At 43.1% G+C, this 24,633-nt stretch overlaps 1 long non-coding RNA gene across 1 annotated transcript in view; it reads right to left on the bottom strand.

Annotated features, from left to right (window-relative positions):
- Window positions 1-24,633, bottom strand: part of LOC308475377 — a 131,554-nt gene that overhangs the window by 41,891 nt on the left and 65,030 nt on the right. The gene's annotated exons all lie outside the window — the stretch shown is intronic.

The following is a 24,633-nucleotide window of genomic DNA, read 5'->3' as shown; positions in this document are numbered from 1 at the left end:
AATCTGTGCAAACAAACAAGGAAGAGCTGGGCATTCAGCTCAACAAACTTTCTGGATATGGCCTGTCTAGAGAGTTTATTGAACACCGTTCATTGCTTGGCAGGCAGTTTGACATTCCTGCGATAGGAATGCAATCGCCCATCTTAATCCCAAAAGTTCTATCATGCAGCATTATGCCTTAATATACAAAGGATTCTAGCAGGTATGTGGGGAAGTAATATCATTCCTGTTATTTTCCAAAGAAAAGAAAGAAACCGTTGAATAAATGCACTGTGTATTATGAGTTAGATCAATTGTTCAGCATAGTTCTTTAGTATCAGTTCTGATTGTTGCTCTCTGGGTGGCATTCATGAACACCAAAGCAGGCAGTTCATCACATCATTATGGTATTTACTGATGAAGTATAGAGGAAAAATCCTCCCTCCTCAGTAGTAGGAAGCTGCCTTGGTCTTTCTAGCTGAAGCAGCACATATAGCTCAGTTGGTAAATTAATATCAATAAAAAGAATTTTTTAAAAAAATAGCTCAGTTGGTAGAGCACAAGAATCTTAATATCAGGGTCATGGGTTTGAGCACCATGCTGGGCAAAAGATTCCTGCATTGCAGGGGGTTGGACTAGATAATCCTAGTGGTCCCTTCCAGCTCTACAATCTATACTGACTGGCAGTAGCTCTCCAGGGTTTTGGACATGAGATTTCTCCAGCCCTATTTGGAGACCCTGGGGATTGGACGTGGGGCCTTCTGCAAGCACAGTGGGAGTTGTGCCACTGGGCTAGTTCCCATCTAGTGCCATGCTTTCTTCCCTTAAGCCAGGCAGGTAACTGGCTACAATTGTCCAGATCCGTCATGTTTGTTTAAAAGAAATAATTGCACTCATCAAATTTGTTTGCCTATTTCTTTCCCTAATTCATTTATGCTGATATTTGTGTCCATTTTCTAAATACTACCATGGAGGGTGGGGATACAAACAGATGGAAATATTTAATAGTATACAACAGAATGCAAACTTCTAATGAAATTAAAAGTAGATGGAAGCTGGATAGCAGATCTGAAATGTCCTGCTTCCTCAGAGAGGAGACCTACCTTTGCTGCCTTTTCCTCCCTCCTCACCTCTCCCTCCCACTTTTTTGTTTTGTCTCTTAGATTATAAGCCTGAGTACAGAGGTCATTTTGATTGGTATTGTTCTGTAAATTGTTGTGAGAGCCTGTTTAATTGAAGAGCAGGGAAAAATTGCCTTCATGGCAGGGATTGAACCAGAGATTTTCTGCATGCAGAGAAGATGCTCTACCACTAAGCTATGATCCCTAGGAGAAACACTTTGATATGCTAATCTGATCAGGAATATTAGCACATTTGTACTGGGAAGGCATGCTGATACCTGTATCTACCCCGGGCAATTGGACTTGCTGGCTGAGACTGATAGGAGTTGGGAGTCTTATATCTGGAGAGCCACCAGTTCACAACTGGTGCCTTTAGGCATCAGCAGAGCAATGAGGATTTTCATATACAATTCAATCTCGATCTCAAATGTCAAAACGGGCATTGACCCTCCCTCTCAGACAAAGCATACCCACAAGAGGCTCCATTTCACAAGTTTCTTAGAGGTTATTATTTGTTGTTAAACGCTCGATGTGGATGAGAAGTTGAACTTAATTGTGGGTGCTGTGTATGGGAATATTGGTATAAATTCACTTAGAATATTCATATTACAGATTTATACCCACATTCCTTTGTTTTCTATGCTCTCCCTTCTCATTGTTCATCTTCCAAGTAGCAGTTTCAGTTGAAAGCTTTTTGAAGGGATCTGTTTTATGTCAACTCTTAAAATACCCTGAATACAGATACAGTGGTACCTCAGGTTACAAACACTTCAGGTTACAGACGCTTCAGGTTACAGACTCCACTAGCCCAGAAATAGTACCTCGGGTTAAGAACTTTGCTTTAGGATAAGAACAGAAATCACGCGGTGGCAGCGGGAGGCCCTATTAGCTAAAGTGGTGCTTCAGGTTAAGAACAGTTTCAGGTTAAGAAAGGACCTCCGGAACAAATTAAGTTCTTAACCCTGTAGTGCTATAGGAATGCAGCTCCAGAGGTAATACAGCAATCTTTGGCTTCGTTATGGACGCTGAGATGATCCATACTTCTTGGCCTAGTCTGTGGTTTGAAGTTGTTTTCCACTCACAGTTCTGAGGCATTACAGTTCAGTAAAGGTAAAGGTAAAGGGACCCCTGACCATTAGGTCCAGTTGTGACCGACTCTGGGGTTGCTGCGCTCATCTCGCTTTATTGGCCAAGGGAGCCGGCGTACAGCTTCCGGGTCATGTGGCCAGCATGACTAAGCCACTTCTGGTGAACCAGAGCAGTGCACGGAAACACCGTTTACCTTCCCCCCGGAACGGTACCTGTTTATCTACTTGCACTATGACGTGCTTTCAAACTGCTAGGTTGGCAGGAGCAGGGACCGAACAATGGGAGCTCACCCTGTCGCAGGGATTCGAACTGCTGACCTTCTGATCAGCAAGTCCTAGGCTCTGTGGTTTAACCCACAGCGCCACCCGTGTCCCCCACAGTTCAGTAGTAAATAGTAAAATCCATGGCTGATGAAAGCTAGCTGCTGGGGGCATGAGTTCAGGCTGTGGTGATGCAGCTGCAGGCATTCCTGGGGGAAACTGATAATTAAGATCCATTTCACTGTGGGTTCAGACGCTGCTTCAGTTGCTGTGTGTTGACCACTAGAGGAAGGCTTTTTTCACATTACAGCAGCTTCCTTATGAAGGTTACTAGGGCTGGAGGGTGGGGCAACTCAGGTGAAACAACCATCCTCTAATGGCAACTGCAGAGTCTCTCACCCCTCACCCAAATGCAGGCTTCACACTGGATTCAAAGAAAATTAAAATATTCCTAGATAATGCATTATTTTCAGTTGGGTGGTTATCATCTCTCTCTCTCTCTCTCTCTCTCTCTCTCTCTCTCTTTCTCTCCCCCAATATTTGTATTTTGGAGGCTTAGGTTATTTGTTCGTACTTAAAACCTGTGTAGAAAGGTTCCTTTCTTGAGAGGGAAGTGAAAAAGGAGAAAGTGGAGGAGGAAAGGGAGGTGATAGCACGACATGCTTGCAAAATGATTCTTGGGTTACTGAAAATGGCTCAGAGGATGTTATTTATTTGCCTATTACTGTTGATACTGGGTCCTGGCAATTGTGCTGCTGAAAACTTTACGAGGTCCTAACTCAACTGCTCATAATCCTCCAGGAGGGCTGCACAGGAACAAGCAGCATGATTATATTCCTTGGCACAATTCTAGAGACATTCAATAATAAGAGAACACAATTTCTTCATACTTAAAGAAAAAGAAAGAAAAGAAGCAGCCACTGCTGAGTGATTTTGCTGCTCAATTTTTAATAGCTGCTGCACTCTGAAGTATGCCAAGTCATTGGCAGCCTCTACCTCATCCTGTCCTTTTTAACTGTTCCTGTGTGGCATTGGTGTCATTATATTAACTATACACACATAGAGCTGAGGGCAGAAATATCTGTATAACATTGTTACACCAGCATATAAACTTGCCATCAAAGAGGGAACCACAGAGGCTGGTTGAAATGTTTGCAAACCTAGGCTATAACATTTGAGACCAATTAGGCAGGTATTTGTTATAGTTAACAGGAAATCAATAAGACTTTTATCTTTTGGTAAATAAAATTAGTACTGGCAAGCTATCCTTTAAAACCATAAGTTCAAGGAACCAAACTGGGGGGGGAAAGCTATAAACTGACCTGTGTTTAGTAAAGGTGTTGTGAATCAAGAGTCCTGCCAGAACAGTATTGCGGGGTCCGAATTTTTTTTAAGTAGATGGTGAAAAATTAAGGTTGAGAAGAAAAATTGGCATTTGAATAATAAAAGAGCCATTCTGTGAATACAGCTGCAAATTATATAGTGTTGTGTCATTTAAAAATGTGGCCTAAACCTTAGAGAGAACTTAAAACCAATGTACTCTTAGTGGTCACTTATTTACAAGGGTACAAATAAGAATGTATGATTAAGGCACAGAATACAGTGCTGCTTAAATAGCCATGATTGAGTTGCTGCCCTTCTGCAGCTTTCAGCTTCGCAAACCTTTCATTCAGAGAGGAAAAGAATACCCACTCTTTCTCTCTTACCCCATAGGTGAATTTTCCCAACCTTCCCTTGGTTTTAAAGTCTTCCACTGAGGTGTTGAGTGGCCGCTGATTTGACAGGGCCTGAAAGGACACCCATAGCCTTTCCCTGAGAGTTTTTTTTGCCTCTCTCTCTCAGCTGATAGCAGGTGATTGTTAGGTGTCTTCTACATAGGAACTGTCGCAGCTTGAGCGGAAATGGCACTGGGCAGGATCCAAACGTAAGGGGAACCCTCTTGAAGGACCTTGTAGAGGTGCCTGGGCTCCTGCCCTGAACTTGGAGTGGACTGGGCCTGGTGCAACTCATCTCAGGTTAGCAACAGGATTCCAGTCACATGGTTTGCACCACGCTGGGTCTTTGTGCCCTGGTCAACTCCCATGGCTTTCCCCAGTTGGTATGGCATATCAGGCTTCAGACAGGAAGTACTGGAGGTTAATGGACCCTGACTCAATGCCATGGCAACCCTGCTTTCCTCACTGTAGCCAGTAAAAGGTTGTGACCTATTTTCACTCACACCCATGTCCCGAGTATTGTGTTATCTCTTTACTTGGCCTGGGGGATACAACCACAATGTGCCTGCCTTGCTGATCAGACTACAGAGAGTTGATGGGGGAAAACAGAATCGGTTCCATTTCCAAATGTGAAGGCCTTGTGCATGTAGAAGTGGGCACAATTTCAGACATGCACTCAGTTCAGCTCCCAGTTTCAATTCTTGGCATCTCTAGTTAAAAGGGGTCAGGGAGCAAGTGATGGGAAAGGCTCTGGAAAATTAGTGGCAGAGTAGAGCATACTGGAGTAGATGGAATAACTAGTCTTATCTTGTAGAAGGAAGCTTCCGATAGTCCTATAAGGTCCAGTCACCCTGTTTATATGTATAATGCACAGAAAACTATGTAGCTAGACAGCTATTTACAATTTATGTGCAGCCTGTGTATTTTGCCATTGAAACACAGGTATTTATATTTTTAATCGAGGGTAATGTTGGCTCTGAGGATACAGCTTGTCTTTAATTTCTGAAACCTAGCATTCTTGGCAATGCTAATAAGAAGCTATTGTGCAACCCTGTAAAACACAGGATCCTGAAATTACACAAGCACAAAAGGAAAAGGTAAGAGAGCTTGTGATGGTATGTGCACTGAATGAATAACCCTTCCCCAGTTAATTGAAAGGTGTGTTGTTCAAGATAGAAACCTTGAATAAGCTGCTCTGCAATCAAATCAAGTTTGTTTAACAGGTGCATTGCAAAAAACACCTGCTGCCCTGAATAGTTCACTACATGGGGAATCTGTGGACTGAAACTTTTTTTGCAAAAAATCATGCTTAGGTTTCATCAGTATGGGATATGGGGGCAAGGCCAAGAGTAAGATGTTCCAGCAGCATCAGACCCAAGATATAAGGCAATTCTGTAGCGGCTAGATTAACATTTTTAAGCTTCTTTACCTAATAATTTTGTGTTTTAACTAACATTATTTGACACTAAACCACACACACTAAACATTTGTTTCTTAACTGGCTTGATCTTCTCTACAAAAATTATCACGAAATATGCTACCAGGAGTTAAGATTGACTATGCTCAGTTGGTACAGAATGCAGACTGTTGTGAGGGGAGCAGAAAACTGAGGGAAATGTGATGGAGTATCTTAGGAAAGGGCATGGCTGGCTGACGTTTTGAAGTACTGCACACTGCAACATTTTGCAGCAGGGAACCCCCCACAACCTAGCACAGTAAAAGGTAAAGGTAAAGGGACTCCTGACTCCGGACAACTCTGGGGTTGCAGCGCTCATCTCGCTCTATAGGCCGAGGTAGCCAGCGTTTGTCAGCAGACAGTTTTTCTGGGTCATGTGGCCAGCATGACTAAGCTGCTTCTGGTGAACCAGAGCAGCGCACGGAAACACCGTTTACCTTCCCGTCAGAGCAGTACCTATTTAACTACTTGCACTTGATGTGCTTTCAAACTGCTAGGTTGGCAGGAGCTGGGACCGAGCAACGGGAGCTCACCCTGCCACGGGGATTTGAACTGCCAACCTTCTGATTGGCAAGCCCTAGGCTCTGTGGTTTAGACCACAGCACCACCCGCGTCCCAGTGGGAAAGCTAAAAACAAAGCAAAACAAAGTTCCCATGAGAGAAGTTCCTTCACAGCTTTTGGGAGAAGGCTTTTAACTGCCAATTGTTAAAAAAAGCAGGCATATAAATATTGATGGCTATCGGGCAATGCCCAATATGCTCTGAGCATTCATCCACTGCCTCTCTGCTATGCTCTCTGACTTGCCAGAAGTCTGCACCAGATGTGCCTGCCTGTTCGCCAGAAGATGACGAAGAAAGAGCTTGATCATAACGTACGATCAGAAGTGCTGTCAGAAGCAATATTTTTTTAAAAAATCACATTTGTGACAGAAAGAATACACTACTGCGTTGTGTGAATTTAAGCTGAGATTTCAGAGACGACAGATGCTGGTTTCTTAACCAGTTTTTGGGTTTGGGGCATGATTTTAAAGGCAACCACAAGGTAGTTGAGGCAGAATCAAGAGATGTGCAGCAGTGCATACCATCCTTTCATAAAAGACATGGGCATAGTCAAGGGGAGGCAGGGGGGACAACTGCCCCCCCATCAAGTAAAACAAAAAGGCCAATCGCATCAGTTCTGCCCCCCAACAAAAGTCCTGCACCCCCTAACAAAGTCCTGCCCCCCTAACAAAAATCCTGGCTATGGCCGTGGCCACAGACATGCCTGGTGGGCCGCACTGTTTTTCGTTGCCTCAGCCCAGCTCCATTTTACTGTTCTTTAGCAAACGCAACCTTTTTGTTCTACACAAAGAAGTTGTTCCATGATGCCAGTGACTTTCCAGATTAACAAGTAGGCTTTAAAAATATGTAATTAAGGGTTAAGGTGTGAACTGATGGTTGATCCTGTAGTCTGTATAGCATCTATCCACCTGGTGGGCACAATCATAATTAATACTAATCCTGATATACCTAACAGGCTTGCCATTACTGAGCTCTCCTGGAGAGAATGCTACATTCATAGAATTGTTGTTCAGCTAAATGAGAAGCAGGACTGAAAAGAACATCCCACAGGAAAAGGTGAAATTCTTATTAATGCTGCTATTTAGTGTTCCGTTACTTAACACAAATGTGTGTGTGTTTACTAAAGTGTTTATTGAAAAGCAAGTCATGGTGAAATTGAAAACATACTGCCTAAGAACTTGTTTCGCATAGTATTGTATTCTTTTGCCAGCCTTTGCCAACCTGATGCCCTCCAGGTGTTTTGGACTAAAATTCCATTCAGCCCCTGCACCAGATCAGTAAAGGCTGGTTTTGCACTCCCCATTTCATGGAGTAATTGGGAGTTTCATAGGCTGCCTTTGATGGGTTCTGTTTCCTTGCAAGGAGACAGTTCTGGCGCCTTACAGTGTTTTCGTAACATCTGTTTATTTCCAAATCCATAAATTGAGCAGAAGGGATTAAGCAGGCACCGTCACAGGCAGTGCTAGTCTTTAAAGCAGCGTCAAGCCTCATAAAGCAACAGCACACTTTTGGTGCCCCTCCACCAACCCCAAGTCACCTCAACGCCAGCTGGCTCCAAAAACCTAGACATCTGACTGCTTTGCTGGCTACATGCAAAGACACTTTCTGTGGTTTATAGTAACCCATTATAGTAACCCATATCCACACTTACCTTTGCTCTGCACTTTCCAGGCAGAGTTCCACACTTCAGTGTTCCATGTCAGAGCATTTTACTTTATTTTGTCCCAAGCTTTGCCCATGAAAATCCACTCTTTAAAGCTGAATTGGAGCAAACATCAATTGGAGTTTTCCACAGATTGAAGTTTGTTCTGACTGAGCTTTAAAGAGAGGGTTTTCATGGGGAAAGCTTGAAAGCTAAAAGAGGAAAATAAAGGCACTTGGACACAGAGCTTTAAATTGCAGACTGTGCCTGGAAAGAGTGGAGGAAATGTAAGTATGTGGATAAGCCCCTAGTCAATCTGTATTGAAGTATAATGGGGTGAGCATTGTTGATGGAGTTAGAAAAGATAACAGTACCACTGATCTATTGAGATTTGAGCTCTGATATTTTGAGCTCCAGTTTCGTTCAAAGGATGCGGCTTGGACAGTTGCTTCAAATCCTGCTTTTGGTGACAACCGCTAAGTTGGTCTCAGTTTAGTCATACCCAGGTATGAATGACACAAATGGTAGGCAGCATCAGTTGGAAGTATACGCCTGCAGGTGAGGACTGAAGTATGGTACATCATCAAGGATGAGTCAGGGTGAGGGTCATGGATGAGATTACTTGGTGTGGGAGTTAGATATTCATATAGCCATAATCACTTCATCCTGAACCACTTTCCCAAATACTAAATACACTCATAGGTCTTATATTCTGGTATTGTCTTTTTTCACTCTTGAATTTTAAAGGTGTGGCTTATATTCAGGTGCAGCTTATATTCGGGCCAATTTGGTATATCTGAATTTGCAAAATTACAGAATATCCAAGTCCTGAATGTCTGGTCCTGAATTCCAGGTGACAGGAGAAAAACAATGTTGGGCCTACTGTCAATCTGGAAAATCAGTTGAGGGCTGTAGGTGGAAAAGTGCATATTCCAGTGACAAACCTGAAATTAAGCACCAATATCTCAGGTAAGTTTGGATAAGTTTCTGAAATACCTATTCAAAACAGCATTATAACATTTTTTGTATTCTGATTAAAGAACATTCAGTTGAGGTTTCTCCCAAGTTTTCACAGTCATTGATCTGCTAGTGAAAGTATTCTATATATTTTACTATGCAGAAAAGTGAATCTTTATTTTCTGCTGGGTTGTTTTAAGCTGATAGTTTACTCAGCTGGGGGGGGGGCGGTGGTGGAAAACCACATTCCACGTGAAGCATTCAGTTTTCTTCCCATTACATTTTTTTTGGTGTCCATCACTGAACATTATCCAGGCGTAACCCAGCATTAAGCTCTCAAGTGAGCACCACTGAAAGCTGTAACTCTGCCTGATGATGGTTCCAGTGGCCTGCTTCCCCCTCCATTCTGTGCATTGCCTGATTTATAGTTTAGAAACAAAATAATCCTTGCTTTCACAATCCCAGAAGACTCACATTTTCCATTTGGCTGCTGCGCTTTTTACTTGATGCACTCAAGAGCAGGATGCTGGGTTTGTTGGGTTCAAGTATTTCACATTTGAAAGCAGACATTGCTATTTCATCCCTCCTGCCCTGGTGAAAAAGATTAGAAATAAGCTCTCTAAGGTGGGCACTGGAGCTCTTGGGCACCATTACTGTAATTCAGCAGATGGTTGTGCTAAATGTTGTAACCACAGGAACCAGTCTGCCTAAATCAAAATAATCTGGGAAACACACTTTAAGCTCCCTATCTGGATCCCCCACTCTGTCCAGTTTTCACTGTAATGCTTCTGGGTCCAACAACAGGCACCAAGAATGAGGAGTAGTTTTATAAAAGGGGCTTTATTAAAAGGAGCCTCTAAGACCCTTTGCTAGAACTGAAACTCAAGGCCTTAGGAACTGACCAGGCCATGTGACTCCAGGGCAAGTCCTCAAATTGCAAAGTCAACAAATTACAAGCTATATCATTACATTCACTATATTCCATAACAGCAGGTGTGGAAAACCTTTGGCCATCCGGACATTGCTACACTACAGTTCCATAGCTGTCAACTTACAGATTTGAAAATAAGGGACCAGCAGCCTTGAAAATAAGGAACCAGCAGCCAAAATAAGGGATTTTAGTCAACCAGTTAAAAGGGACCAGATAATTTTGAAGGGCAGCGCCGGTTTTTAGCCCTTCGTTTCCAGAGGTTGCTGCTCAAGACACCAGCCAATGAAACACTGCAATTAAATAACTACAAGCAGCAACCACTTTTTGCGGAAAACGAAGTCCGAGCTACGAAGATGCTGCTGCAGTTCTGTATCTTTTCTCTCATGCTCCATCTGCAGCTCTCAATTCCATCAGGTGGGGCGGGAGGAAGGGGGAGGGGAAATAGTGCCCAAAGTAAGCCCGCAGATCAGACCATCTATGCTAGACTACCACTACAAATCTATGGGAGAAGCACTTGCGGTCCTTCCCTTGTAGCCCTTGGAAAACTTGCCCGCGCCTCCACCTCCTCCTCTTCCTCCTCTCTCTGAACTGCTTTCTCTATGGTTGCCCTCGCTCTCCTCTCAAGGCTCCTCATCAATTCATAGACCATGCCAGGCTGCTCATCTCTTTCGGGTCCTTCATCGGCATAGCCGCAGTACAGCCTAGCGGGAGCGGGAGCCGCGAGGAGGATGGTGGTGGAAGGGCCCGAGGCTCCCACCAGTCCCCGTGGGGAGGGGTTCCCAGGGGCCGAGGCTGGTGAGAGGGGGGCGGCGCGGGCAGCCAAGCAACACAGTTGGAGCCTCCCTCCTCCCTGGTCGGCAGGGAGGGAGGGAGAGGAGCTGCTTCCTTTGAAACCCGGGAAATTTAAGGGACATCCATCAATAAGGGACAGCAGCGGGACATGGCGCTGGGATAAGGGACTGTCCCTCCAAATAAGGGACGCTTGACAGCTATGTACAGTTCCCATCAGCCTCAGCAAACATAGCTAATGCCCAGGGCTTATAGGAGTTGTGGTTCAGTAACTTCTGGAGCCAAAGTTTCCCTCCTGCTGTGTTAAGAGCATAGGCCGTTTTCACCTGGTACATTCCATAAATTAAGAACCTTGAACTGAGAGAAATGGGAAAGTTGCTTGCTTCCATTTCTGGGGTGTATAATAAGCCCTAGAACTAATTTGGGAAAGTGTCTTGTATGGGGGGGGGGGGTGACACTGAGAGTCAATTTCCTTTTCTTAATGATTACATATCTGTAAGTAAATATTCTAAACTTCCAACCTAAAACATGGTCCTATATTATAACAGATTTGCTCCCCTGAATTTCCCCAACAAGGCATACAGCCATTATACAGCCAGTGTGAGCCAAAGAATAGAAAGAACTATCAATAAGTAGGTTCAGGTCACTCTATTGCTACAGTCTTCTCTATATCTTGCCCTAAGTTTCAAAATAATAAAAAAAACCCAAAAAAAACAGTGAATGTGACCTGGCTTGCAAGATTGTTATAAGAGTAAAGATTTTAAAGCACTTCGCCAATGTTTAAAAGTTCTATATAATATGTGATTTCTTAGAAGTGATCCATAGTTAAATGAAAATGCTAAGAAATACACCAAAATGCAATACCAGCCCCCACCATAAGGTGGTGGATAATTCTTAAAATTACTTACGGTACTTACATATCATCCACTGGATGGAGTCCAAGGAAATACATAAATCAAAGTTGTAGGCTACTGTTTTATAAAAGGGACAAACATTAAAACAGATGCAAAAAAAGGAACAAAGGGACATTGGTTACAGGCAATTACAAAGCACTATAGGAGACATACAATTCCTTTTGCTGAAATAAAAAGATTGGGGCAGTAGTAGCCTGGATTCGCAGAAGAAGCCTGTTTTGAAGAAGGATGAAAAACGATAGGAGAGTGAGATGGTGGCATTGCAATATGAGTTACAAGAGCAGGAGCTCCTGGGTCAAAAGGGAGGGTTATAACCTGTTGGGGCAAAGGATACAGGATGGACATGCAGCATGAAATACATTCTGAAAGAGTGGTTGAGCAAGGCCAAGAAGAATCTGGTGCACAAGAAGTTTACAAAAGAGATATTTGCTTTTGATGCAAAGCAGAAGGAGGACGCAAACTAAGAGCAGGCCTGGTTAAAAAAGAAGTAAATATGCATTCAGTCCTTACCCACCCCCGACAAAAACAACCTGTATTTGACATTAGAAGCAGCATGTTAAGATACTATATCTCTAAGATTCCAAGAAAAGGAAAAAAATTTACTTGCAGTGGGTAGCACATATTGATAATTTAAAAACAAACAAACGAACACTTAAACATAATGACAAACAACATTCAGATAATTGTAGAAGTTATATTATTGTAAAAGTTGTATCTTTTTTATTTTTGTTGGCAATGAATTCACTTGTGAGATTATCCAATGGCATTTTTGTCACAAGATTTCATTTTAGAAAGAGAACAGATAAAGATGACAGTCTTGACGGCGGCATCATTGACATTCTATCTAGTTCCATTGGAAGTTTATCCAAAATACTGTAGTATTTTTCCAGTCTGAATTTGTCCTTCCCTGTTGGCTTGCTGTCACTTTTTCCACTTGGGAAAACAGATTTGTGTCCCTATGCTCTTTATCTTTCATCGGAATATGTGGCTTCCACTTGATGACTCATTCTTATTTATTGTTTTTTCTGTTCTTCCATTTCTTCAGAGTTGTTCCACATGTCAAGGACAAAAAAAGTGACTTTTTCCTTGACATAACATCAAGGTCTGCTTTTTTGTAGGATTTTGTTGACAAAGTAAAATCTGTGAAGGACTTTATGCCAGAATATTGCCATAAAATATACTTCAAATGTTTTCAGGGCTTTGTTCGGTTTTTAACCAAAGGGTTTGCTTCTAAAGGCCACTTCTAAAGGCACCTCGCAAGCTGCCCTCAATTCCAGGGCCACGAGGAGTTGGTAGATTTCCCAGCTGGCCTCTTCACAGGCAGTTTAGCTCGCCAATAATCTAAATGTGAATGGCCCAATTATTATTATTTTTTAATATATTTTTATTAAAGATTTTCTTGGTTTACAAAAGTATGTGCAATGTCTCTCTCTCCCCCCCCCCCAGTAACATTTTTTACAGGTCAGTTTCATTTGTTGAGACATTAGGGTCAGTGGGGGCAGAGCCTGGCCAGCAGACCTGAGAGTGAACGTTATCACTCCAGTCTGTCAGGCACGTTTAAATGCCGGCTGTCAGGCACGTTTAAACACTCACATTGCAGTCAGTCAAAGGACAAAGAAAGTTTGCTTCTAACTTCCTTTGTATTAATAGACAATATTTATTAAGGTTTCCAAAATACAGTCAGAGTAGACAACGGTTTGTGTAGCAACTTCTCTGCAGGACCATCTTGTTTGTGACAAGCTTTTCAATGTTATCTTTGGCATATTATTATTATTATTATACCAGTGATCAACAGCTGGGGTTGTTTTCTGCAGCTAGTAGCCGGGGTGTGAAATTCAGGAGGCAAGTGGTATGTGCAAGGAAACTCCTTGTGTCTTAGAATGAGAGCTTACTGTCTATGACTTTATTTAAGAGCTGACAGCTCTCTGTACAGTTTCTCTTAAGAGACCTGCTCATAAACCATCAGTTCAGCATCAGATTCCTGCTAAAAGACAACCAAAAAAGGGTAATAGGTATGAATCTTCTGCTGTATGGTTATAAATATGGAGAACAAAAAGAAAAGAAGGAAAAGAAGTGGTATTCTTCATGTATGCAGAAGGTAGGTTCGGTCCCTGGCATCTTCAGGTAAAGCTAGAAATGTACAGTGGTACCTCGGATTAAGTACTTAATTTGTTCTGGAGGTCCGTTCTTGACCTGAAACTGTTCTTAACCTGAAGCACCACTTTAGCTAATGGGGCATCCTGCTGCCGCTGCGCCGCCAGAGCACGATTTCTGTTCTCATCCTGAAGCAAAGTTATTAACCTGAAGCACTATTTCTGGGTTAGCGGAATCTGTAACCTGAAGCGTATGTAACCCGAGGTACCACTGTACCTTGGAGAGCCCCTACCAGTCAACGTGGTCAGCAGAAAGCTAGATGGACCAATGGTGTCAGTATAAGACTGCTTCCTATATCTAACCTTTCCTCCTAGGAACTCAAGGTGGTGTGTATACTTCCTCCTCCTCCATTTTAGTCTTGCAACAACCCTATGAGGTAGGTTAGGCTAGAAAAGACTGCGCCTGATCAACTGCAGGCAGATAGTGCAGGCCATTTTGAGTTACATCACATAAATAGTCAGACTTGGTTCAAGACAGCTTCCCACGTTGCTATGAACAATTTTTACAGGTAAATGTTGAAGTGTAGGTGGGTTCCCACGAGGCAAGACACAGTGATAACAGCAAGAACCTTTATTGAACTAACATAACTGGACAACAGGCGCAAAGCAACTGCTTATATACATTTCTGGAGGCCTGGGCCACTCCCACTCCCAACATGATTGGATGTTTAAACTTCCAAGCTGCGAATAATGACTCAGAGTTTAAGAGCCAATAGAGTTTAAGTGCCAAATCCTGAAATGTTCTGTGATTGGATATCATGTATCAAATCAGAACACAGGGGCTCAGAATCCTTAGTCCAGACTCAAGCTCAGGCAGACACAGACCACTGAATACATAACAAATGTCATCATCAATTCTCATCTCCCTCTAAGTCAGTTTAAAGAAAATGATAAGCAATGTTAAATTGACATACAACTACACAGATTGAAAGCTCACCTTTCCAATGGTTGTAGGCTATTTTCACCACTTGCGTGCACATTTATAAGCATGCGTAAGTATGGAAGAGCTACAGGGTAATATCATGGTGGTTTCCCTATGAAAAAATATTGTACCAAGTTACTCATATTCAAATTACTACCATCACTCAATTTTGTGATGAGTCACTAACCATTGACCACCTGAGGCAAATAACCCAAAATGGGAGCCAAGGCAACATTAGCAGAAGGAACGCATATACCATCACTGGTGACTCACCACACGGTGACTGATGTGAGCAGTGTGTGTGTGTGCAAACTCACCATTAGGTTATTCACTTGTGTTTATATTCATGAGTCATTATGTTGTGGCTGAGGCCTGATTCACACAGTCAAGTTTTGTGACATTAAGTCAGTACAAAGTGCTTATCGTTTCAAGTTATTTCATTCATGTTGACATCTTATGTCTGTGTGTGAGGCACATACTCCGATGCAATTCTAGACCACAGTGCACCTTGCCATATGCTGAAAAATCTTCAGAAAGTTGGATGAACCAACATGTGCATCTGGAGGGCCAGTTCAACAGGTTAAAAACACCACTGGAACAAAAGGGGGCATTTAATAAATGCCATATGCGTTTCCTGGCAGATATCTACCTTTGGCAACAATCTTGAGGAGCCAGTTGGTGGAGCAAAGGCATTTCCAACACAGAGGCAGAGAAGAGTGGCAGCATATGGGTCAGGGAGGTGTGGGGACTATCATGGATCAGTATGTGGCCACGGATGTTATCCCAATCTGTGGTGTGTATTCTTCATAATCTCAGCTACTGAGGTCAACTGATCTGTGGACTGAGGCAAGGGCTGGAGATAGAAGTGCAATAGGCAGACTTCTTCTACAAGATTGTTCTACAAGAAATCCAAGTCCGTATTTGTCAATGCATGCCCCAGGGGCAAAGAGAGACGTTGTAAGTATGATAGAAGTGGTTTGAACACACTCTTTCTAGCCCTTTTCAGAGATTGGGGGGAGTTAATTTAACATACAAGGAAGGAGGTGGGGATATTAGGATGGCAGGTGTCTCCTTCCTATTTCTGTTCTTTACAAGATGCATAGGGAGCCCCCACATATACAGTGGGGGAGGCACTGCTGGCCATTGAAGCTGGGGGAGGGGGCTGCACTTGGCCCTCCCCCAACTCCTCACAGCATCCTGACGATACAAGTGCAATGTCGGGATGTCAACGTCATGTTCCCCTCACAAGCTGGCACCTCTGACCAGATGCAAATGAGGACTGGCCTCTAGAACCTTTAAAATCTACACAGAATAAATTAGTGGTTGGGACAGGTTTTCGTACATCGATGAGAAAAACTGCATCACCTGAAATTCTCTCTTGCTCTCTAGCATCTCAACTAGTGATAATGGCCTCACAGACCTTTGGCCATGCCTGTGCCATGTTAGTGGGCCACGACTTCTTCCGCCACCATAAAAAACAGGACCCAACTTTATTTTTTTCCTGTTGATTCCGGCTAGTTTACGATTGCTAAAGATACAGCAGCTGGAGCAAGAGAAACATCCCTTTGCCAGAGTCTTGCTTGCTGAGTGCATAATAAGTTTTTCCTGCTCTGCTCCAAGCAATTTGTTTCTCAGTCACGACTGTAATAAAGACTCGTGCTCTAGTTCTGGACAAACAGGAACACAAGAACATCGGGGAGGGGTGTGGAGTTGATTTCCCTGTTTACTGTGTATATTCCAAAAGTCAAGGCATGTTTGAACCATTTTGCAGCAGAGTCTGTGCGTCACCAGCTGTTACTTAAGCCCTGTAATAAAGGGGAGAGGCAGGTGGCTTCCCCAAAGAAAAGGAGACAAGCGAGAGAAGATTTATAGGGACAAAGGAATAGGGACAAGAAGCAGAGCCGGGAGAACAGGAAGCTACAAAGGGAAACCAAAGTTAATGAGTCTGACGGGAAGAACTACACTATTGGGGAACAAAATGATTTCATCTTTGTCGTCAACAGAGGCCTTTTTGGGGTGAAGGGGACAGAATGCAAGGCCTTTTAAAAGTCTAAAGCAGGGCTGGCAGTCCTTTGACAGCTGTTTTTCTTTTGGGGGGTAACACCTTCCTTCTGGAAAAAAAAACTTGAGAAACATCTTGCTCTGGGGTGACTAGGTCATGATGCCACAGTTGCCATTGCAACAGCTCTAGATGCAACCTTCTATCTGATTAAATTACTGAGTAAATTACTTGCTGCCCAGGGAACAAATTGTTCCTAAGCACCCTTATCAAGCAGAGAGATACCCCAATGAACTCAGAAAACCATTGCTGAGGAACTATGGCATTGCACTGCACTTGCCTCAGTGCAAAGGCACAAAGAGCTGGTTTAGTCACCCCAAGAACTGGTCACAGGAAAGCCCTTAGTCATGGCAAGGGTACCCGCAGGGAGAGTAATACTTAAGGCATGCCAGCCTTATTGCATGCTCAATTCCAGCATGCCAGGCTGACAACAGAGGGGTTCGGGGGGTGCACATGTGACTATATTTCTCCATATGCGTGGAGCATAGCTATCAGGAAGGACTCTCCTATTGCCTACATGTGGAAGAAGTAATATGTAAACCGAGCCTAATCGATAGGCACACCTGGGGACTATGTGGTTTAATGGCCACTCCAGGAAAGCACTCAATAAGACTTAAATTAAAAAGTTCTTAACTGAAAAGGCAATGCAGAAAAACAGTTCTATCTCTGAGGATGAGCCCCCACCCTCTCCTTCAACTTCTTCATCTGCCCTTCTCAGGCGTAAAAGGAAGGTGCCCATAAATCACATATCTAACTATTATGCTGACACAGAATACCCAAAACATTTTGGTTCCTATGGCTTCCTTTGTTGCTGTTTAGTCGTTTAGTCGTGTCTGACTCTTTGTGACCCCATGGACCAGAGCACGCCAGGCACTCCTGTCTTCCACTGCCTTCCTTAGTACCTGCAAAACTTCAACTTCTTCTTCTTCTTCTTCTTCTTCTTCTTCTTCTTCTTCTTCTTCTTCTTCTTCTTCTTCTCCTCCTCCTCCTCCTCCTCCTCCTCCTCCTCTTCCTCCTCCTCCCACCCCCAGTTTTGATGGGCTATAGTGCAAGAGTCCCCCTCCAGGTGGCAATAATGCAATCACATTGGGGAAGCATCCCAGATCAACTGTTAAAGCAGAATGATGTGTGGATGGTCCAGAATAAATCTACCACTAATACAATACTATTGTGTCAAAGGAAAGTATTTGGCACGTGCTCTCAGCCTGTAATCAAACCTAATCACATGTTCCTTTCCCCTGTTGTTTCTCTTAGGTCAAATTATATGTTCCTACCTCTTCAGAGCAGGGACCCCAACCTGCATGGTGACGGCTGATGATGGTGGTGATGATTCTGCAATTAGATTGTTCAGCTTCAACTAACTTGGTTTTTACCAAGCTGGAACATCTTGATGATATGATAATACTATAAGTAGTGCGGTGTATATAAGTGCAGCAAATTACCTCTCAATCTGTCTCTGATTACTTCCAGGGCTCCAATAGGCTTCCCTTCTCCACAGGTGCTAAGGTTTCTGGGGGAGGAAGGATTGTTAGAGATTATGTAATATGCTGATATGATGCGAAATAATCCCACTTCATGGCTAAAAGATGAAAATAACTCCAAATAAGGCAAAGGATGGGGCATTTTAATGTTTTCGGTTAGTAGGAAGCACAAGACAGCAGATATAACTTGTGCATTCTTGCTCAAGGAATTGATTTTTTGGTTGTCCTAACTGTATACTTTGAATTCTGCAGAGAAAGAAATGTGGCCAATGCTTTTTGTGTGCGTGTGCATGTTTGGTTTGTCCGATGCTACATAAGTGCTCACTGCAGTCAACTACGTATTTCATCTCACCTTGAAAGCTGGTGAAGCATAGCAGATAAGAATGGAAAGTTCCTGGTTCAAATGTTACCGCAGCCTTGAACTTCCCTTGGTCTGAAAACATGACATAGCTGTCATCCCAGAAGTGTGCCCCCTACCCCGGTGCTACACACAAGAACACTTTTGTCTCACTTATTCAGCTGGTTCAGTTTCCACTAAACAAAACAATGCATTTCACTTTTTTATTCTCGCCTCCTGATGTCCTTTTAAAATGTTCCACATGGTTTTTTTTGCCCACCGTTACCCCATTAATAGAACTTCTGAAGAAAAGAAAAAAACTATTTATTCCATTTCAGGCATACTGCTAGCAGTTATTTTAATCCAGTTTAGTGTCCAAGGTCATTTTCCAGAAGAGGCCTGGATTGCTCTCCAGTTCTTTTTAGAACTGAGAGCCCAGAGAGTAGATGCCTCTCAGAAACAACAGGCCTCAGCTGTGTTGTGCTCCATGTTCCCTCAGGGACATGAGAAGCAGAAAAAGGAGATGCAAGAGTAGGACACGCTGAGCCCAGGGATCAAAATCCAGGAACTGGGGTTTGCTTGGAGCCACGTATTTTTCTCGTCATATATTTGTTTCCGGTCATTCCTGTCATCGTTAGCTTTACAAATAATCAAAGTGCATGTTTTGCTGTTGTGTTTTTTTGTGTGAATAGAACTATCATTGTGACTTTCCTGGAGGCAATAACTGGACAGAGCTTGTAACCTGACAAGTTCCAATCCAGCCATCCGTTTTTATTATTCATTTATTCATTGCATTTATACCCCACCTTTCCTCCAAGGTGGTATGCGTAGTTCTCCTTCTCTCCATTTTCTCCTCACAACAACCCTGTGAGGTAGGTTATCCTGAGAATGAGTGACTGGCCCAAGGTCATCCATTGAGTTTCCTGGCTGAGCAGGGATTTTGAACCCTGGTTTGCCAGCTCCTAGTCCAAAATTGTAGCTACTACACCATATTGGCTCTCTCAACAAATATATATATATGTTTGTACATAAATAGGAACCTCAGAACATAGGAAGCTGCCTCATACTGAATTAGGTCAGTTGGCCTATCTAGCTCCATATTGTCCCACACGGACTGACAGAAAGTATTTCCCAGCCCTCCCTAGTGATTGAACCTGAGATATTCTGTATGCAAAGCAGGTGCTCTACCACTGAGGTACCACCTCTATATGCATTCATGGCTATTGTGGAAGCATCATAAAACAAGGGGAATGATGTGTGGGTGGTCCAGTATGAATATACCACTAATGCACTGTCATTGTGTCAGTTGCATGTTGCAGGTTGAACAGTCACCAGGGTTGCTATATTTTAAAAATGAAAAATCCAGACCAGGGGTGGTGGTGGAGGAGGTGTCATTGTCTGGTGGGGCGATCGGCAGTGGGGCTGGTGATCCAGCAATCGACAATGGGCAAGCGGTGGCGGGTGAGTGGGGGATTGGTAGCTGTGGGCTGCACTTTCGGTGTGTGGTGGGCGGGAGGTAGCGAAGGGGGTGAGCGGGCGATTGGTTGGACGGCGATTTCAGCAAAATCTACAAAAAAAGATGTTTTTCTTTAATTCCGAAGGAAAAACTTACTTCCCGAAGGGGGTTGCCATATGTCTGGGTTTTCCTGGACATTTGTCTGGGCTGTGAAAATCCCCCCTGGATGCCATTTTAGGCTCCTGATTCCCGGATGTGTCCAGGGAAACCCGGATGATTGGCATCCCTATTTGTCACTGAACAGCAATGACTTTCCAGGATTTCAGACCAGGTTCTGTCCCAGCCCTACCTGGAGATGCCAAGGGTTGACCCAGGGACCTTCTGCGTGCCCAGACAGTAGAAGCTCTACCACTGAGCTACAGCCCTTCCCCAAGGTTCCTCAAAACACCCCAAAACACCTGTATGGAGGCATCCAAGGATGTGCTAATACCTTGGGATGTGTCTCCATTGGAGCTGTTAGAAGATTGCTCCTTGATACAGGACCTCTCAAGGAGGTTGCGAAGGGTCTCTGTGTGTCTGTGAAACAGAGCAAAGAAGACTGTGGATTTGAGCATGACTTAGTTCACATTACTGCTTCTTCCACATCCATTGCGCTCCACTGCCAATTTTTAAAGCCATATTTGCATAGCTATTAGCCACAATCCATATGATCCTGTAGTTTCCTAACAAATACTGCTATTTGATGAGTCTTTTTCACAAATAAACCACATTTGCTTCAGTCTTAAGAATAGCATGTACATTCAGGGCAGTTATCAAACGTGCACAGATGGCAACTTTATGAACAGGGGTTGTGGGGGGAATAAAAAAAATCACCCCTGCCCTCACCTTGGCTTTTTCTATCACACCCACCTTAGAGGAAATGAGTTCCAGCTGGAAAAAAAGCCCTGGTTATTACGTATATATATTTGAGTGAGAATGACAGACGTACATTAGCACATCCTTGCTATTTCAGTGTGTTCTTAAGTCAGCCTATCAATGAGTGCAAGCAAACGACTTTGGGTAGTTTGTTTGCAACATCCCGCGGTTAGGAATTATAATTTATTATCCCGTTCCCAATTAACATATAAATGTTACAGGCTTCCATTTTCTGAACAACCAGTTCTTTTCATTCATGCTAATCAGCTGGAAGTTAGTTCTCTATCTGAAGTCCACACTATGCTCCAAAAAGATAAAAATGTCTCTTCCCATAATTCATCATTGGTCTTTATCAGCATGCATCATTGCCAAGGAATGAAAACGATCCAGCCATTTTGTGTTTTTTTCTGTGCTGTAAAATTGTTGCTTTCTGAGGCTGTTCTTCCCTAGAACCTCAAAGGCTTATAGGAGGTACCGTAAGTTAAGCCCAGAAAAACAGAACCTTAAGGGGGAAATGAAACCTAAAGTACTAAGGGAGAATGACCTATGGAGTTAAAGGGGTGTTTCTCAAACAGTGTGAGAGGTAAGTTACAGTTCCCAGGATCCATGTTTTTGAAATGTATGGTGTGTAAGGAATGGTACAGAAGAGGCTATTTTCTTTGTACCCAGCTGTCTCTTCTGTTAAAATATCCTGAAATATAAGCATTTGTGGCTAGAGATGCGATACAGTGGAACCTTGGTTTTCGAGCATCTTGGAAGCTGAACATTTTGGTTTTCAAAGGCCGAAAACCCAGAATTGCTTCCATTTTCGAACGCTCCTCAGAAGTCGAATGACTTCCTCTGTGTGTTTTTCAATTTTCTCCATTGAACTTGCTGGCAGTTCTTTGCACCTCAGTTTTTGAACGTTTTGGAAGTTGAACAGTTTTCCGGAATGGATTATGTTCGAAAACAGAGGTTCCACTGTATCTGGTTAGAAGAACTATTGACTCACTGCACTAATGCCTTCCTTGTTTTATCGTAACACACTTTGAAGATTCGGGACGTTTTGGAACTGTTTTGGGTTTTCCCCTAATTGTTTGGCTTTACTGTAATGGGGAAAAAACCCAGGCTCCTTGTAAGTTCATATCTGTTGCGAGTCTTGTGAGCAGATATGGGAAATTCCAAATCAATTTCCCCAGAAAACTCTTGACTCTTTTTTTCCATTCCTAGTTGGAAGCTCTGGAATCAAAGAGAACAACTGCAACAGCAGCACTTATAATTCCCAGTGGTTTTGCATACTAGATTTACCTCAAGTGATGACCCGTCCATAACCACTGTATGCCCCCCCCCCCATATTCTGGTATTTAGTACAAATGCTATTTTAGGCCTCGCACAAGCCATACAAATAAATATACCCTTGGGGAGTAGCCTGGGGGAAAGGAAGGCATAGACTTGCAATATGTTTTTAACCTTTTCAGACCTTCTGAGTCTTACTGTTATCCCCTATCATGTTGCAGCCTGGGACTTGTAGTACATGGGTGAGGGTTAATACATTTTGCCATATACTAAGGCTGGCAAACCTGACAGATAAAGGCGAGCAAGCTGGGACTTGGTGAATAAGAACATAAGAGCCCTGTTGGATCAGACTAAAGACCTATTTAGTCTAGTATTATGTTCCTAGAAGAGGCAGAGCAGATGCCTATAGGAAGCCCACAAGCATATCCCACTCTAACCTGTGTAACAGATATTCAAAGGCATACTGGCTCTGATCCCGGAAGTAATATATGCCCATCATGACTAGTAGACATTGAGAGTCTTATTCTTCACTCATCTATCTATCTATCTATCTATCCATCCATCTATCGTCTATCATCTATCTATCTATCTATCTATTATCTATCTATCTATCTATCTGTCTATCTATCTATCTATCTATCTATCTATCTATCTATCATCTATCTATCTAATAAAATGTATATAATGCTTGATTGTAGGGGGGAAACCACAAGGTGGTTCAGTTTGCTTGATCCTCCTTGAAACCTGTCCTAATTTGTAGCCATCACTACATCTTGGGAGTATCAAATTCCGTAGCTTAACTTTGTGTGAATAAGTACATCCTTTTGTCTGCCCTGAATCTTCTACGATTCAGCTTCATTGGACGACCCCAGTTTTTTGCTATTAAAAGAGGAACCTCCCTATCATCTTTCTCTGCATATTTTGATATACCTCTTTCATGTCCCCATGTATGTATTTGGAGTCACATGTGCACCGCCAGCACTCATGTATTCAAAAAGGCCTACAGAAGCAGGGCATGACACTTTTGCCAGAAGCCTACACAAGAAGGGGGGAGGGGGGAAAGTATACCTGTCCTTAAATTGCAGTGGTGTCCAAACTTTTTTCAAAGATTTGATGAAGTAAAGGGCCGTGAGGGCCGACCAAAGGGCCAACCAAAGTTGCTGAGCTTTTTTTAGGGTTGAAGAGCTTTTTTTTAGGAGCTGTTGGAGCTGTGAGAGCTAACTATCTTTGGCATCTAATGGCTTTTATACATTTTGCCAAGGCATACCAGTAGAGGGGAGGAGGCTGTGAAATGAGTGATTCCTACAATTTCTATAGTTGCTTCTGGAATTTCCTGTTTAATTCTCACCTTGCCAATCTTTCGTCATCCTGTTTGTTTAACAAAAGGTGAAAGACTTGTGATAGTGAGCAATTACCTGAACCTGCCATCTCTGTCTGTGTTTGTCTTTACATGACCTTACCATTGTGTGTGTGGATCCCATTGAGAGGCTGAGTATCCTATACTTGACAACTACACTTGCATGTGTTAATCTTTTAGGGCAGATGTGGGTGAACTCAGGATATATCCTAGCAGGGGGCTGGGATCTGGATGGTTCCATAGTCACCAAAGCTAATCACGAAGGGTCTCATGTCATGTTAGAGTTATGTCAATCTTATACTCATGCCATGATCTACAGAGATAAACCAAACCATATTATAAATTCAGATCCACACACCCCTCCTTACACACTGATCACCTTTAGCCTAAGTAAAAAAATATTGTTACCATTTTCACATGGAAATGGCTCCATCTGTGGATCATTTTAGTTGCCCTTTTCTGACCCCGTCAGAACAGATGGGATGTTTGGGTTTTTGGGGGCTCCCGTGTGCATCCTTCACACTTGGCACAGTTTTGCAAAAGCAGTTTTCAGAGAGAAACAACTCTTGAGTGTTTGCTTCCAGCGACCAAATGTTCAGTTAAAAGTTTCATCAACAGTTAACATGTAAACACTTCAGTTAATCATTATTTGTACACACAAGTTTACATAATACGGGTCTCCCGGAAGGGCAATTAACTGTAAAAAACAAAACAAACCACCACATTCTGCTTCTAGTTGTTGTTTTTTAAGCGGAAAGAAACACCTACAAGACAAGCGGTTTGACTCATCTTGTAGAGAGCAGTGGCGCTCTGCCAGGATATAAATATGGATCCTTTGCAGCTGTATCTTTACATCTTCTTACTACATTTAGACCCCACCTTTCCTGCAAGTAGCATACATGGTTCTCCTTCTCCCCAATTTGTCCTCACAGCAACCCTGTGAGGTAGGTGAGGCTGAGAGACTGCAACCAGACTCAGGGCCCTCAGGGAACTGAGTGGAGATTTGGACTCTGGTCTCCCAGGTCCTAGTCTGGTGTTTGCAGCCTCCCCACTTCAGAAGTTCAGCCTACAACTCATAGGGAGGGATGTGTATCTAGTCCCACATCTTGCCCTCACAGCAGCCAGAGATACCTATGGGAACCCAGAGGAGCACAAGAGCTCTCTCCCATCCTATTGCAGGACATAGGAACCCTCTTTCATCCACTTGTTTCTACCTTGCCTGTTCGTCTATCCAAACTTCATTCTTGAGCTTACAGCTGACCAG

This window comes from Podarcis pityusensis (assembly GCF_964106645.2).
Source record: "Podarcis pityusensis genome assembly, chromosome: 1".
Taxonomy (NCBI): domain Eukaryota; kingdom Metazoa; phylum Chordata; class Lepidosauria; order Squamata; family Lacertidae; genus Podarcis; species Podarcis pityusensis.
The sequence above is the reverse complement of the archived record's forward strand: the minus strand, read 5'-3'. Positions and strand labels throughout refer to the sequence as shown.